Consider the following 17621-nt stretch of genomic DNA (forward strand, 5'->3'; position numbering starts at 1 on the left):
ACGACCCGTTTTGTCAACTAACAGGACATCAGACATATTGTGTGGTATATAGCGATCAGTTAGAACTTGCTGGTCCCAATGCATATTGTAAGCAACGCTATCAAGTACGGTCTACTACTGTCTGATATTATATGATGTCTGCCTACTGGTCTAAGTTAGGTCAATCCCACAGTCTGAACATTATCCCTCCACGGCAGGGTTTGGATAATGCATCCTCCGCTGGGTCTTACAGATCATTTTTCGTCCACGGCAATATTCCGAATACATAAGCTAGTGAAGGGATAACGAATACATCCAATACGCTTTGTTATTCTTCCCTGAGAGATGCGATTCCAGTACCAGCATCACGCATCGCAAGAATTCGGACAACAGAGCATCCTTCAGATTACCAACTCGAACATATGTTCCTTGCTGAATTTCTAGGTACTTGTAGAAGTCTACCTCGATCATAGCATGGATGTAGGGGTCACCAAGGCTGTGTGCGGTATGCGGCTCGTGACATGACGAATGTCTTCAGCGGTAATCCACTCAGCATGCTGGACTGGTAGCCCCCAAAGGCTACTCCAATATTCTTTCGCTGCCGTTACCGAAAAACTGGACAACTGGAACTGGTTGAAATTCGTTGAGTGATCTGAAAAAACTCCGCTGGTTACGTACGTACGTTGCATTCTGGACACGTCTGAAGTGATTTCCGCACAGCATACGACAGAAAGTTTCTGCTTTAGTATCCAGAATTTCTACTACGGGTGTCTCACAGGGGATGGCATAGTCACTGTAAACCCTCTGTACTTTATTCTTCACCCGTCTGCTGGTATTGGCAGAGCTGATTTGAATCAGCTTAGAAATGTCCTGCCTTAGTGAGTCCCGCCCACTTTTCAGACGAATTTTCCATGGTGGTTCTCTTCGGTCACTCAAACCAATAACGAGAAAGCGAATATTCTGGTCGTGTAGTCTGACAGTAACACCACAATACACATGTGATTATAGTTGCAGCAGCGATATATCCGCACACAGTCAATGTGCAATGTCATCATTGATTTAGGATATAATTTTCGGAATTGCTGCAGATGTATAAAGCCTAGGAATACCTGGTCTATGCAAAGGATCCATTTCCGAAAATTCTATACACGCTCTTTAAAATTCTTCCCGAACCTTATCGGAGACTTCAGTGGGATGGTGAAGAAGAGTGCTACGGTGAGTATTGAAAATGTTGCGATGTGGGGTTGTTCATGCCGCCACTTCCACCCCATCGACTCTTGGGGCCGGTTTCTGAGATGAGCTCAAATCGAACAGGTTCTCTGATGACCGCCGTGATTGTGTCTTTGTGAGTAATGAAGCGATAATTGTTTGCAACTTGCTGTATAGCCCCGTGCACGACAAACCTTTGGTGCAACAAAGAGCGGTAACATTATGCGCCGCCGTTATTTCGTAGCTAATTTAGATGGAAGCGTTAAGTGGTGAACTGGGTAGACTAGAAAAATCAGTATAATGAGCACAATCGGCCATGAATTTAAGACATGTTGGTATAGTCGAGTATGTTGACAGAATGATTTTTGGCCTGATTATGGTGTTCTTTTGCTGTGAGGTAGTAGTATTACACTATCAACGAATGAAAGTAGAGAGGGGACACAGTGCCAGGTTCTAAGCATGAGCATGGCCTTCGCTTTTGTGAAGAAAAATAATATGGCCCCCCTTCCAAAGGCCCGGGAGAGTTACACTCATCCAAACTCTTGTTTAGTGCTGTTTAGTGTTTAATAGGAGGTGGTTAGGAAGCTTATTAAGACTATTTCCAATATAGCCGTCTAGTTTGTCAATCAAGGAGAAGCCTACACAAATGAAGCCGATAAGGTTTAAGAACAAATTAAATTACAAGGCAATTGTGGAGAACTGACTGCTCAATCTTTTGCATCAAACAAGTGGGAAAGGATTATGAATGATTGCAGGAGTTGCGATTGTGAAATCTTCGTGCTCGCGAGCAACCCTGAGCTAGTCAATTATCATTTCCACGCCGTGTTCATTATGGATTTATCAGTGAAACGAAATGAAGAAAAAGAGTTAGGTAACAGAAAAATTTCGCTCTTATTGCATAGGAAATGATGACCCTTATCTTGAGTTGGGTGGATAGAGCTGCGCATCGAATTGAATTCAAGAGCCTAATGATGAGCGTCGATTTTGACATATGGAGCAGAGGTAATGCGCAGGAAGGTTAGCAATACCGAGGTCAAAAGTGATGTTCAAGAAGTTCTAACTTCGGTTTAACCATAATATCTAGAAATGGCAAGACCAAAAGGTACCGTTCAATAGGAGTGTTAATAAGTTGTTAAAATCTCTACAGAGAGCGGAAGAAACCAAAAGTAAGAATATAAGAATAAAGTTGGACAAGCATAGACGTAAGGGAGCAAAGTCGAAAAGATCGCGATGGCGTAATGGCAATGAAGTTCAAAAATTTTCAGGAAGATTATGCGGGCTGACCATCACCAACGAAAAGATTGAAGCTCTCCCGGAAACTAAAAATTAGCAGATTGGAGAAGATATAACGGGGTTTTGCTGCATCCTTGTTCGCTTCTTCAGTTTAAAGTACGAATCTCTCCGGAGGGAGGTAGAGTTGGTATCAATGATAAGTAAATAATTCAATTATCGGTTTACTGTCTACGTGCCTGTTTCTCTCTTTGCCACGGGCACCTTTTTGGGGGTCGGCTGATAAAATGACAGGTATGATGTAGTTTGATAGGTTAGAAAGTTCAACTTCCTTTCTTTCCTCCAAATGTAGATGTCGCTATTATTGCCTTGCTGAGTTCCTGGTTCCATTCTCAAAATTTCGGACCTTTGTTCTCGTCGAGACTAGGCTCATGTTCCACCAGTATACGTCCAAATAAGAGATGACTGTCTTAACCGGATAGTTGGTCTGATATCCGTTACTGATAGCTCTGTTTAAGTCTTTCGACACTGTCTCTAGCTTCACTTCGTCCCTGATATCGTCAGTCATGTTATTCCACAGTTTTCTTACATAGGAGTTCCAATCTACTTTTTTGGGATTCCTTTCTACTCTATATATTTCATAGCCTCAGCGTTGAGTCTGAGAGGGTTCCTTAAAACTTTCCGTTCCTGAATAACCCGTTCATAAGGGTATTCTGAGCATTTTTCTAGGGCCTCTTTCTCGATGCTAGTCATTATCGGTAACATATTTCCCGCATTGTTTACTTTAACCTATTGTTAAAAATTAAAATGTTTCGAAGGAATGCTAGAGCGTCAACCTCAGCCTGACGGACCCAGTTTTGTCGAGAAATGAGCAAGCGCTTTCCACACATGGGCGGCATCAGGACGTAAGTAAATTAGTCCGTGCAACAAAAATTCGTGCCTGCACGCTAAACATTAGTACCTTCCTTAAACTGGAAAGACGAACGAACCCTCAACAACCTTTCGAAAGTGACACATGAATATTTGCGAGCTACAGGAAACTAGATTACTGTGAGTGATCTTAATGGTCATATGGGCGAATAGGTAGACGACAACAGGTGCTGTGGATGAAAAGCGTTTGGGGCACACAATGAGGACGGTAAGCGTATTAGCTCTTTCGCGATCTCTCACGATTTTGTATTTGCCAATACATGGTCTATTAAAAGATTATCTCATCTTCCCACGTTTTATAGTGTAGAACGCAAATTGGCTATATCCCCATAAGACCCAACTGTCATTGCTTGCAAAGCCGTTCGCTATAAGCATATTGCTGCTTTTCGAAAAAAGTCACTTAGGACAGATAGGATAGAATTAAAACGAGGAACCGAAAGAGTCGATCACTGATACATAATCGGTCTATTACAAAGATTTTTATGATAAAGTGGACACTCAGGATGATGAAATAGGTTTGCATCAATTTGTAAGTAGCCTAAAACAACGCATACAGGATCTCGACTTTTTGCGCTAATGACAAAAATAGTACCTTTATTTTGGTTTTTCTATAGTAGGCGGATGCGTTCACGCACAGAGTGCTGAAATTCCGCACCAGTACCCCGTCAGTCTACCAACTAAGCACCTCCCTGTCATCAAAGAACTAATGTGGAGCTGTTTGACTCATTACTTTGAGCTAACTCTCCTGTCTTCCCGATTTAAGGAGCCTCCAAGTCTGGGAATTCTTTTCACCGACAGGGAAAGGAAAGGCAGTTGTTAGTTGAAGGAACCCCTTGAGACCGGCTCCCCTCCATCGGTCGAGCTGAAGCTTGTTAGAAACAAGAAGAACCTAGATATAATATTCAACACGACCCAATTTGCCAGTCCTCGTCAGCAATTTTCTAACCACGTTGTCGAGAACGAGCTACCCTGAGTCTACATAAAGTTGTGCAGGTAAGACCGAGAATCTCCATACCCACTTAGTAGCTGGGTTAGGAAACAGTTAGAATCACCATGCTTTCAATTCAGGTATGAATCTAAATTGCCGATGTGCTGCGCATTTCACCTTTCTCTTGGCTTTTTTTGCCAAGAGAGTTTCCACTCGGTAACTGTGTGTTGACGTTCTTTCCGGGTAACCACCTATCTTAAACCTTCGCTCTTGCGCTGTAGATGGCTTTACGCAGGAAGACATCGGGGATCACTCCAGCGATCACCATTCGCCGATCGATATGGGATGCAGCTTCGGGATTCTCTTTCTGGTCAGGATTACTACGGGTGGTGATTTTTTCGAGCGCAATCCTTACCCGCATATACTTACCCGCATCAATATGCCAAGTCTACTTTACGCCTGTTCAACCGTGCGCTCCCGACGTATTCTCCCTGCCTCATTTGGCCCTCAAGCGTCGCATAGAGCGCTTGATACGGACGGCAAGACAGGGTGTCTTCGTTTTCTAAGGTTTTGTGTAAACACAAAACCTTGTTCAAGTCAGTTTACTGTCTGCCTGTCTGTCTGTCCATCTGTCTGTGCGTCTGTCCGTCACACGTATTTTTCTCGGACACGGTTATAGCGATTGACACCAAATTTGGTAAAAAGGTGGGAACTGGGAACGCTCACGCATACAGTGAGTTACATCCCCCCTCCCTTAAATTCATCCTAGCACCACGAAATTTTGCTGCGATGTAGGCTATTATATGGAGCATCGTCTTACCAGGTTTGGTGGAAATCTCACTATTACTAACAAAGTTATAATACGTTAAAGTTGTCGCTTCTTTGAAAATTGAAGACTACGAGTGTCAATATCATTCATTCAAGCAAGCGTTGAACGACCCGAGCATCAAGTCTTACTGTTAGTCCAAAATCAGTTTTTAAACTTCCGCCGGGATACTATCGGGGCCTGGGGCCTTGTTATTTTTCATGGTGAGAACTGCCTCTTCGAGCTCTTTCATTGTGAAAAGCGGGTAGTTCTGTTGACATCAACTCGCGCAGGATGCCTGGGGGCTAATGCCCGCACAATACAGTCCATCTGGTTGGTACTAAGTAAGGGTTTCCGCAGAGCCTTGATTCTCCGGGTGACAAGTTTATAGCCAACTCCCCATTTACCTCGCTGATTAGGCTCTGCCAGCTGCTAGCTTTACTTTTATTTATCTCGCCTCTGATCTATACTCAGCCTTTGCGGCGCATGTCTTCTCTCAGTCATGTAAACATTGTGATTAACGGTGGAGCTTACGATACTTGGAATTGAGGCATTAAATAGTTGGGACTTAAAATGATACAGGACTCACTCTCAGAAGCAATGCAACACAAATTCCTGTTCAAATCAGGTTGAAAATAGCACATTACTCTATTTCTCTCTAATTTAAATGGAAAGATTCAACATATTGTGAGGCAGTTCTGCTACACTTAGGGGGCTGACTATCCAATCCTTTAAATTACGGTGAGCCGATCCAATGAAGGACAGTATTTGAAATAGTAAATACATGAATTGTCCCTTGCCGATATATATATTTGTGTCCAGAATTCACTTGCGCTTATAGAAAATTAATGTAAGACGATCCATTAAAATCTTAAACACAAGGCGAAATGACCAGCACATGGTGTAAGCCCAATTTACAGCATGTGAATTACCTGTGAGTTTTATTTGGACAACTGCTACCAATATTGGGTGCATTGCGTATGTGGTAGATATTATCATTCCTCATAATGACAATATTATACGAAAAAACAACAATATTATGTTCATCCCTTACTTGTAGATAGTTTATAGCGAATGCTATTAACCAATTCAAGTGTCTTTTCCCTACCAAAATAAATCCTTTGTGATTGTTGGCAGGAGCCATATGCTTATGTAGTGCTATTCAATCAAAGGAGGATCCCATTTCTCCCCCAAATGTAAGAATGTATTTGCGATGTACTCGTAAGTGCACTTGAAAGATGCCTCGACAGTCTATGGTTACCTACCACAGAAAACTCTACGGTATGGCCCTTGTGAGGGTTGTAATCAAATACTCCAATTGAGGGAATCTCTGTAGATAATCGAGATAGTAAAGTGGATGATACCTGAAGGCAGAAGTATTACTGGAATTATCATACTTTTCAGGCCAGATTTTCAGGCATATCGTATTTGAGTTCTTTGCATTTACCATGATTTAAACTTATTTATAATCCTGAAATGTTGTGTCATTTCTACCCATTTTTTCAAATATATCTTTTAGAGGCGTGAGGAATAAAAAAGAATAAAATTTCTGTAACTGTTAACTCTCCTATAGAAAAGAGATGAAAGGACTTCTTTTTTGTTGATAATGGATTTGTAGTTCCTCTTTAAATTCAGTGAATTCCACAAAAAAAATAGTCAATACTATCATGGAATGAGTATAGCAGTAGTTTTATAATCTTAAAGGTTCTCAAATTAAAAAGATAGTGATTTGAGACTTTTTTAACTCTTTGCTAACAACACTTATGAACGGGGAACCAGACAAAGCCTGAAGTTATAAATATTATAAAATAGTGATTTCACCATTGTCTTATCTAAAAATTGTTGACTTCATCAACCTGCTTATTTGAATAAAAATTTCTTTTTTCATGCAGAAAAAATCGGTTGGGGCAGTCCCAGCAAGGAATTTTGGGTCGTTCTCGATTGTAATTTGAGTAAATGGCGTTTACGTTTCCCATTAACTCCAGTACTTCATCATATCTGCACTTAGTTACGGCGAGCAAACCTAAAATAATTTTCTCGTTCACAAATTTTCATATGACGTCGTCTTCTGCATGCCTCCCTTCCTGGTATATTCCTAGAGTGTGGGGCTCATAAACCACATGTACAATATACAACGTATTTTGTGAGACGGTTGATAGCTAAATTGTGATCCACGGGTTTGGGAATGGTTGGAAGTAGGATGAGTGGTGGGAAAAAGGCAATCACTTTTCACCGCAAAACACATCGCATCGCTATGCTACCGTTCACATGATTTCATCCTCTGGAAAAGTAATTTTCTCGGAACCTTCATTTCATTCAGATCACACGCACGAAAGAGTTTTCCCGTTCCACATCTCAAAATAGTACAGTGGCAGTGCTCTTCCCTCTGCATTCAGAGTGAAAACGCTGGAAATCCTCTATATGCCCGTTTTTTCTCATTTCTCTGTTGGGATTCATCCAGCTAGAAAAAGAAAATTTCCTTTCGCAAAATCTCCATGTCCTGGAGAAACGAATGTGGCTGCTTTAGGCGAATGAGCAATATGTACACTCAGTGTCGAAAATAATTGCCATAATTCATTTATTCAAGGAAGAGGACAATTAGCAGAATAACTCCAATTTTATGTGTGTTGCGATCAGAAAGAGGCGAAGTAAGAAACGTAGCCTCCGTTTGAAATTCGAATAGAAAAGGATTTAAAACACAAAGTTGCTGGGGGCTGTAATGCCAATATAAACTTGAGCTTTGCAGACACGGAAGTTAGAGGTGAGTAGGATAATCGACAAGGATGAGTAGGATTATTGACACGGGAAACTTACTTCAAAAAAGAGAGGTTGATGGATCTCGCAACCTGTCTTTAAGTATGTAAGTAGGTAACCAGACAACAACTGGAAGAGCGATTTTCCAAAATAGTTTCAGCAATCGAGTTACAAAGATTTCAAATCAAATCAAGAATGCATACTCCGTTCTTCCGATATTCTTGAAGCAAGATTGATGACAACAAGACTATCAAACGAAGCTTGTCTTTGGAGATTACGTCGAACTCACAGACTGAGTTCAGATGGAAAAAAAGTTGTCTGTAAGGAGAATAGAAAAAGAGAATTGCGGAACTTTTGAATAGAGAATTCAATGAATGGCATTTGTTGACACAACTCATTTACAGAACACATGGGAATCAATAAGTTAGATTGGAGAGAGACAAAGTGCGTTGGAAACACGACGAAAAAAAAATTGCTTTAGGTCAACAGCGTACATACAATAAGCAAAGTCAAGCGAGGAAAAAGAAATAAAGAGATGACCATCCATTAAAAATAAAAGTAATTGGGATTCTAGAAAAGATTAAAAGAACAGCATCATTATCAACGGGGAAACAACCGGAATCCCGCCTAGGCGTGCCTTAATAAGGAACTCCAGACAGGTCGGTTTTACACCGAAGTCCACCAATTCGATATCCCTAAAAGCAGGGTCTGGCTCGTCTTCTTTTTCTACCATAGATTGCCCTTATAGACTTTCCGGGCTGGATCATCCTCATCCATATGGAATAGGTGACCCCTCCACCGCAACCGCAGCCGGATTTTATACACAACCAGACTGTCGCGATGTCGCTCATAGATTTCGTCGTTATGTAGGCTACGGAATCGTCCACCCTCATGTAGGGGGCCAAAAAATCTTCGGAGAATTCTTCTCTCGAACGAGGCCAAGAATTCGCAACTTTTCTTGCTAAGTATTCAGGTTTCCGTTGAATACACAAGGACTGGCAAGATCATAGTCTTGTACAGTAAGAGCTTTGAACTTATGGTGGGGGCCATGCTGTCATAGGTGCCTTATGTCTCTGTAAAATACTAGGGCGTCTACCTCAGTCGACGCGGCGGGCAGGGCTTCGGTCTCATCGAGAAATGGGCAAGGATTGTTAACGCATGGACGGCCTCAGGACGTAAGTAAGTTAGTATGAACAAAACAAATACGTGTCTGCACGCTAAATATTGGCATCCTAACTGGAAAGACTGAGGAATCCGCAAGAGCCCATCGGAAAAGACGCATTGATATCTGCGCTCTGCAAGAAGCTCAATGGTCTGATGCCAAAAGCTGCGACATTGGACGCGAACGCGGTAAAAATGGCTGTAAACTTCTCTATTTTGTAGCCCATACACTCAATAGGGTGTTAGCATTGCCATCTCAGAGGGTTTCCGTGATGTCATTAAAGAAGTCGAACGATTTGTCGGCTGATTGATGAAGCTCACCATTATATCAGCTGATCCCACTATCATCATTGCGCCGGCGACCTTTATGGTCATGAGGGTGGAAAGTCAGCCAGTAACAGATGCCATGGGGGAAAGGGATTTGGAGCGCGCAATGGAGGTGTGGACACCCATGATCTACTTACGAATACTTATGAATACATGGTTCATCAAACGATTGTCTCATCTTCCTACATGTTATAGTGGCAACAGTAAAACGCAAATCGACTATATTCTCATAAGACACCGATATTTTACCACCGTCTCTGATTGCAAAGCCGTTCCCTATAAGACCATCGCACTTCAACATCGACCGTTGATTGCCGTCCCGTGAAGAACGCACTGACCCGCCGCGCATTAAATGGTGGCGATTCGGTGAGAAGAAAGAAGAAACGATCTCACTTGCGCGATTACTAATCAATACGAACGTGGAAACAAATTAAAGACACAATCCCCAAAGCGGCCTCTGCAACCCTCGGACGGACGGGTTGAGAAGACTAGTTCCGTTTTTGGCTAAAAATTTAGTGAAAAAACAAATAACATATTTTGGCAACCAACAGTCCTCTTCTTCAGAGGTTCCTCTTCTGAAATCCAAATTATATGATTTGAGCAGTTTTAATATTCTAATCGTTTAATTATCCTATTAGCCTAAATATCTCGTGACATTCATTACCTAACTAAGCTCAACTAAAACAGAAACGCTGTTGGTCACGGCGGTATTCAACCTTTTTTTCTGAAAATGTAGAAGCTTTCGTACGGGTCTAGTTTTTCGCGCCGCTTATTTCTTTTATGATCTTGAAGTTGTTCAACATAAGTGGGTTGTGATGCTCCTTTTTGCTAATTCGGCCTCACTCATATGCTCCATTAGCTGGGTGTGGATTAGTCATTTGATCTGTTGTATCTAAACTGAACAGGAAATCCTGTGTCCTTTCGGTGCTTTCTTTTATGTCCTTACCCAATTGTACCCCAGTGCACAGTAATTACTGAACTGCTGAACTAACACGAACTTTCGGTTTTCGCGGCGCATTTTGATGTTATGCGTCAATTTTGAGTAAGTTAATGTTACACATCTTCTTGGTTCTATGCTTTCCTGTTGGAGGAATGTGGTCTAAACGTCAGGCACAGTTTCTTTTGGATTAGATACGCGACGTTTTCTTTGCAAAACAAAACCTTATTGAAATCGGTTCAACGTCTGTCTGTCTGTTTCTCTGTCTGTCTGTCAGACGCACTTTTCTCAGAAACGGCTACACCGATTGACACGAAATTTGGTAAAAAGATGGGAACTGGGAACGCCCAAACATGCAATGAGTGATATCCACCTACGTTGAGATTTAGAAGGGGTCCCCATCCATGCAAAAGGAGGGTGTCAATTTTTTTTTCACCGAATATAGTCGTGTTGGGTATCAAATGCCAGGTGTCGACTAGTACTTTTCGAAGCCGGTCTTAGTTTTGACATTTGTGGGAGAGGTGGAAAGTGATGGTTTCTTTAACGGACCCATTCTCAGAAACTACCCAACCAAAAAGCCTGAAAAAAATCATGATGCTTCCTCTATATGGTGTCCAGGGCTACATACAACTAAATATCAATATCATACTAATTTCATTATTAAAATCTATTGAAGGATATTAGGAAATTTAGGGGTAAGGCTTTACGTTGGAGCAGTGGACAGGAAGTACTCGGTGACGTTATTATGCTTCTCTATATACGCTACAAGCTGTACTTGCTGTTCGAAGTAAAGTTATAACATCACAGATTTCCGATCAATTGTAAGTAACACTAAAGCTTTTACAAATCTTGTCTCGCAAGGACCAATCATTTCAACCTATTCGACAGCATGATGAACGATCTGCTAACTATAGTATACATTTTAATATAAAACCGTCATTCACAACGAAAACAAACAAGTTCGTGAAACAGCATTACCGCCAAGTACAGTGAAAATCTTTCTACTTTGTCGGCTACAATTCAAATTCATGCTATTAGTTCTGTGTTTGTCTAAAAAATTCTTTAAATTTTCCTAATTTTGAGTTTATAACATTATCTTTGCCAAAGCAATATCTTTACTGCATTCTAGAAATAAAATTGTTTCCTAAATTGAGAAAGATATTTTGTTACACAATGTATAACCAGCTACCTATTAACATGTATGTATACACACAGCATTTGGTAATGGCTCAAATAGATTACGTGGAAAATTTGCGCTACTTTCTATAACATGAATTCCGTATCCTTGCAAAATTTCTCCCACATATACTGTTCGTATCGCTCCCCACCTAGAGTCGTGCCTCTATGATCCCCATTCATATGTACGGCCAAGGACGACGACTTCGACTACACATTTTGAAACTTGATGCTAAGAAAATGCACTTCGACATTGGTTGGAACCTTTTGTAGATTTCGATCACGTCTATTTTCCATTCTCCCATTTATTTTGAAAACGCGGTAGATTTAAAAAGGATCTTGTCTGGAACAAGAAAATTTGAGCCCCGAGTTTGGTAATAAGAGAACATATGTAAGCGTATGAATGAGTTGCGTGTGTGCGAATAAATATTTCATTTTTAAGGAATATATCTTATGTTTTTAATGTGTGACACGTATTCAAAGCTGAAAGGTACCACTTTGTTTTCTTTTGGACGAAGGAAGACACTTTCAATGAATTTTTTCTAGGCACAAAGGAAACTGGGTGCAAAAATGCAATATTTGCACGTTTCATATGAGATTTAAAGTGGAATGTATGTACATATACGTATTCATGAAAGTGAAATTTTCCTCGGTTGAATTATTTATGGGAAAAATGTTTTGGTTTACAAAGTGGGAAAAGTGATGTCTTGAATATGTGATAATCAATAATAGAGTGTTACGAATGTGGGGAACTTGAACTGTTTCGTCTCAGTTTAGATTCGCAAAAGAATTTCGAAATAGAATAGAATTTGATAGATGACAGTGCAAGTTACATAATTCTCATTTATTCCATCCAAAAGATTTGGTTTTCATTTGAGTTTAACTTAGTACTGCCAAGTAAGCCTGCATGCATACAGCAGCGTACCCTAGAGGCCTGAACTTCCGGCATATTGACCAATTGTGTGCTAACGTAAGTACTAGACCGCACTTCTGATTTGTGGTTTCAAAACACTTTCAGGCTCTCTTGGTTAATTATCTACATATATGATGGCAACACCATAATATTTAAATTCAACATGAAAAGTCAACAAATAGATTCTATGATATTTTGGTTATTTACCCTAAGCTAGGGTAAGTTCCTAGTAGGAACTATCCAGTATGCCAGTATGGTTGGAAAATCAATACTCACTATATCTATTGAAGAGGTTCTAACATCAGTAAATAAATTTATTACCTGAATTCAGAAAGCAACTCAAATGATCACTATTGTCATGAAAAAATGAATCGGAGAAACTTTTGTGATGATTTAACCAAATTGGGCGTTGGTCAAAAGAGCATTCTAGTTCCCCAGAGTGGGCCTAGAAGGCGAAGTAACCTAAATAACCTGACCGTGAAGTGGCACTTTTTTTTTTTTTTTTTTTTATGGATGGAGTTGGAAATCTTAGAAAGACGCTGCTGCGCCAGGTTGCAGCAGTATGTGGGATTCACACCCACTAAAACCACCCCCACTCTTCCGCCCCTCCCTGCGGGACCACCGTGAAGTATTACTTCGCGGGGGAGGCTCTGGTTTGCTATACCAGCTCGTCCATGCCACGTCTCCGTCGCGCCGCCTTCCGAGCTCGATCCAACTCCAGGAGTTTTGTCTGCACCACGGCTACTGCCTCATTTACCGCCATCCAGTTTTCCTCCGACTTCAACATCTCTTCCACCAGGTTCGAGGGCTCGATGTCCGCCCCTAAGATGCTGTTCAACCTCCTTTTCTGCTGCAGAAATCTGGGACAATAGAACATAACGTGCTCCGGGTCCTCGAGTGTAGCACCGCATTCAGGACAGTTGGGAGACTCGTCCAACTCGAAGCGATGCAAGTGCTTCCTATAGCCACCGTGTCCCGTAAGGAACTGTGTCAGGTGGTAATTCAATTCTCCGTGCTTTCGGTTGACCCATTTCTCGATGCACGGGATCAATGTATGGGTCCACCTGCCCTTGCCGGAGTTATCCCATCGTTGTTGCCACTTGCCACACAACTCTCTCCTGATGGCTTTTCGGAAATCCGCATTCACCTCGGCTGGATTTGCCTTCCGTTTTTCGTAGAGCCAGTGTGCCTCGCTCGCTAGAAGAGCTATAGGGATCACTCCTGCGATAACACACACTGCCTCCGTCGACGCCGTCCTAAATGCGCTGCACACCCTTAGCGCAATTGGCCGGTATGCCGAACATATCTTCCTCCGGTTGACAGCGTGGTTCAATGCTCCCGCCCAGACAGGGGCCGCGTATAGTAGGATCGACCTCACCACTCCCGCGATGAGTAGCCTGCGACTAAACTTCGGCCCTCCCACGTTAGGCATCATCCTTGCAAGGGATGAGCTGGCATTTGCTGCCTTTTCTCGCACATAATCCAAGTGTCCCTTGAAACTCAGCTTGGCATCGATCATCACCCCCAGGTATTTGACAACCGATTTCGAGACGACCTCACGATTACCAACCTGGATGGTAACCGTGTTGTTCTTCCTACGGTGGGTAATGAGGACCGCCTCCGTCTTTTCGTCCGCCAGGTCCAGCTTGGCCATTCGTAACCATGACTTGATGGTATGAATGGCTTCTTTTGCATAAAGCTCCAAGTCCTCGGGATGCTTTACAATTGCAACTACCGCCAAGTCGTCCGCAAAACCAATCAGCGTTGTCTCCTCCGGCACGCGAAGGCCAAGCACTCCGTCGTACATTATGTTCCACAGCAGCGGTCCCAATACAGAACCTTGAGGCACACCTGCTGTCACAATGTACTCCTTCGGCCCGTCGTCCGTCTCGTACCAGAGAAGTCTATCCGAAAAGTAACTCTCGATGAGCCGAGCCAAGTAGCTAGGAACACCCAGTTTGGCCAAAACGCCCTTAATCCAGCCCCAGTTGGCTGAGTTAAAAGCATTTTTGACGTCCAGCGTCACCAGAGCACAGCATTTGCCCATGGCCATCGCATTTCGAGCCAATTCCACGACCTTTGCTACTGCATCGACCGTAGAACGGGCTCGCCGAAACCCATATTGCCGCTCTGAAAGACCACCCGCAAGCTCGATGAACGGGAGCAGCCTGTTGTATATCACCCTCTCCAACATCTTCCCCATGGTGTGTAAGAGACAAATAGGGCGATATGAAGAGGGCACGCCGGGTGGTTTTCGAGGCTTCGGTAGCAAGACCAGTTTCTGCCTCTTCCACTGGGCGGGAAACACTCCTTCCGCCATGCACGATTCGAATGTGCTTGCGAACCACCTTGGTCTGGCCTTGACCGCCACCTTCAGAGCCCTGTTCGGAATTCCGTCCAATCCCGGAGCCTTGCTGTCCCCAATACGTCTGCAGATTTCCCAAAGTTCCTCTTCGGTAACATCACGGATCGAGAAGACGTCCTGCTGAGCTGCCAGTTGGGGTTCTCTTTCGTCCTGCTCCTGCTGCGGGAAAAGAGTTGTAATTATTTGCAACAAGAGCCGTGGGCATGTCACCAGAGGTGATTTTCGCCCGCGGATCTTCTTCATTACAACTTGGTAGGCTGTACCCCACGGATTCGTATTAGCCTCCATGCAGAGCTTCTGGTAGCATTCCCGCTTGCTTCTCCGAATGGCCTTCTTAAGGTTGCTTCGCATATCCCTGTATTCCTCCTCACGCTCCTGGTGCTCCGGCCTTCCTCTTGTCCTGTGTGAAAGTCTCCTCGCTCGGAGACAAGAGGATCTCAAGGCAGCGATCTCCGTGTTCCACCAGTAGTTTGGCCTCTTGCCGTGGTGCAAACGTCGTCGTGGCATCGTAGCGTCGCATGCTTCGGTTACACGCTGAGACAGCTGTGTGACCCTTTCCACCGCTGTTCCATCCGGATCATGGGCTCCCTCCAATGCGGCCAGGAATGTCTCCTCGTCGAAAGCTCCGATAGACCAGCCAACCGTCTTAGGCTTTCCACCTCCAGAGCGTCGTTGACTGCTTCCCCGGTTCCCAATGTGGAGGAAGATGGCGTGGTGGTCACTGTGGGTGTAGTGCTCACTCACTTGCCAAGCCATCCCCCTCACCAGTGAAGTGGTAACAAAAAAGGTGGGCACGCATCCAACGTTGGCCAGCACGATGTCCAGCTCCGCAAATGACTCCAACAGAATTTGACCTCTGGTGTTCGTCGATCGGCTTCCCCACTCCAGGGCCCACGCGTTGAAATCGCCCGCAATGATTTTAGGGCCGTGAAGTGGCACTGCATATCTTTCTACTAGCCAAGTTCGGCAGTCGAAACTGGAAAACAGAAAAACGAATATCGTCTGAACCTCTCGGAAAACACAGGTAAAGACGAAGTGAAAAATAAAAAATACCGCCTCAACCGCGCACTTGGAGCTGTAAAATTAATGATCCATGCGCCGCCAGTTAGAGGGAAGATCCACGACATATCCGTAATCCTCAGATATTTTCGAGACGTTGAAAAGTAATGAGAGACCTTTCATTTGATACCCCACATTTTTGCATGTACGGGGACCTCCTTTAACTTACCTTAGAGAGATTTTACCCGCTGCATGTATGGGGTTCATAGTTCTGATCTTCCAACCAAACTTCGTAACAAGAAGAACAACCTTTTCTGAGATAAGTCTGAGCGACACATAGACCTGGAAAGCAGCTATAAAATGGCAGCCAACAGCTTTGTAAAGCATCCACACCTTGGCGTATTGGTTACTAGAAACAAGTACCGAACTTCTGGTGGAACCCTAGAATCGTGGAATGTCGTAAGAACTGCCTCAATGTCAGAAGACCGAGTCAGCGAAGCAAAAACCAGTCTGGATACGAGCAACAGCGTGAGCGATACAAGAGATGCGAAAAAAAGTAACAGCGAATACTTCAAGCGGCTGTGTAAGAAAGGTTTATACTGCATCTTTTAGGCAAGGAGCATTTCCCCAGAGTGCAAAAAGAAGAAGTTAATTTTCTTTCCCAAGCCAGAACAACAACCTTTGGTAAACCTTCATCCTTCCTACCGGTATGTATATTATAGGTCCTAATTTAATTCAGTCTGACTGGCCATCGCCCTAGATCCACTCTCGCTGCCTTGTCTAAAGCAGTGCTAATGTTCCTTTTGTGTACGACGTACTATCGGAGTACGCTGACCTGATACTATTCCAAACAAAGAACTTGGTCGGCGCACAGGCCTGTCACCCGTACGCAATGTTGAATTTCAGGTAACCGCGGCGCATAACGCGCGGCTGACGCGCTATACCCCACCAAGGGATAAAAGCCAATTATTTCTTCTTCTTTTTCTTCAACCCTTGTGCCGTTTACAAGCGGGGTCGGCTCGTCGTGATCGGTTTCGCCATTTAGCTCTATCGAATGCCTGATCTGGGTGCAATCTCGAGGCTTTTAAATCCCCATCCAGCGTACCAAGTCACTGTTGTTCCGGCCTACCTTTTGGCCGTTTACCAGCGACTTCGATGTTCAGACCAATTTCGGCAAGTAAATTCTCATTAACACGAATTGCGTGACCATACCATCGAAGACGCCTCTCTCGCAATTTTTCTACGATCGGTGCAACCCCATTACGATCGCGGATATTCTCATTTCGGATGTGATCAAGCCGGGTCACGCCACCACCACATTGCCTTTTATAGGGTACTGTAATCCTGTAGTATACCGTTATAGTTAAATAAAGTGCTCTAACAACCTTCAAGGCCCTGATCCAATTGGAGTGTTGCGCCAACTATTATTATTATTGTATTATACATTTTCTGTTTCTGCTAAATAGCTATTGACAATAGCAGCTTGGTAGGTGGGACCACCAATCGGAGATAGCTACTCTTGCCTACCAATCTTAGGTAGCAGTACCAGTTTCTGTCGCTTCCATTCTAATTTTCTCTCATTCAAGCAACTCAGCGAACATGTCCGGTATGAATTTCATGGCTAGCTTGAGGTCGCTTTTTGATATACCATTCAGACCCGAAACTTTGTTGTCATCTATTCTGCTCCAGATATTCTACAGTTCGTCTGTAATGATTGCATGAAATGCCGCCACATTCAGAAATCTGCGAAATGTGTCGGTGACCTCCGTTCGCTGGGATAATGAACCCTGAATGATTTTCAACAGAGAGTAGGGCACGTGATCTGTGCTAATGACGGGCCTCTGAGGGTTGTCGTCAGAATTCCATAGGCTTCTTAAAACATTCCCTCTTGCCCTGATGGATGGCAAG

Source organism: Hermetia illucens, chromosome 3 (assembly GCF_905115235.1).
Source record: "Hermetia illucens chromosome 3, iHerIll2.2.curated.20191125, whole genome shotgun sequence".
Taxonomy (NCBI): domain Eukaryota; kingdom Metazoa; phylum Arthropoda; class Insecta; order Diptera; family Stratiomyidae; genus Hermetia; species Hermetia illucens.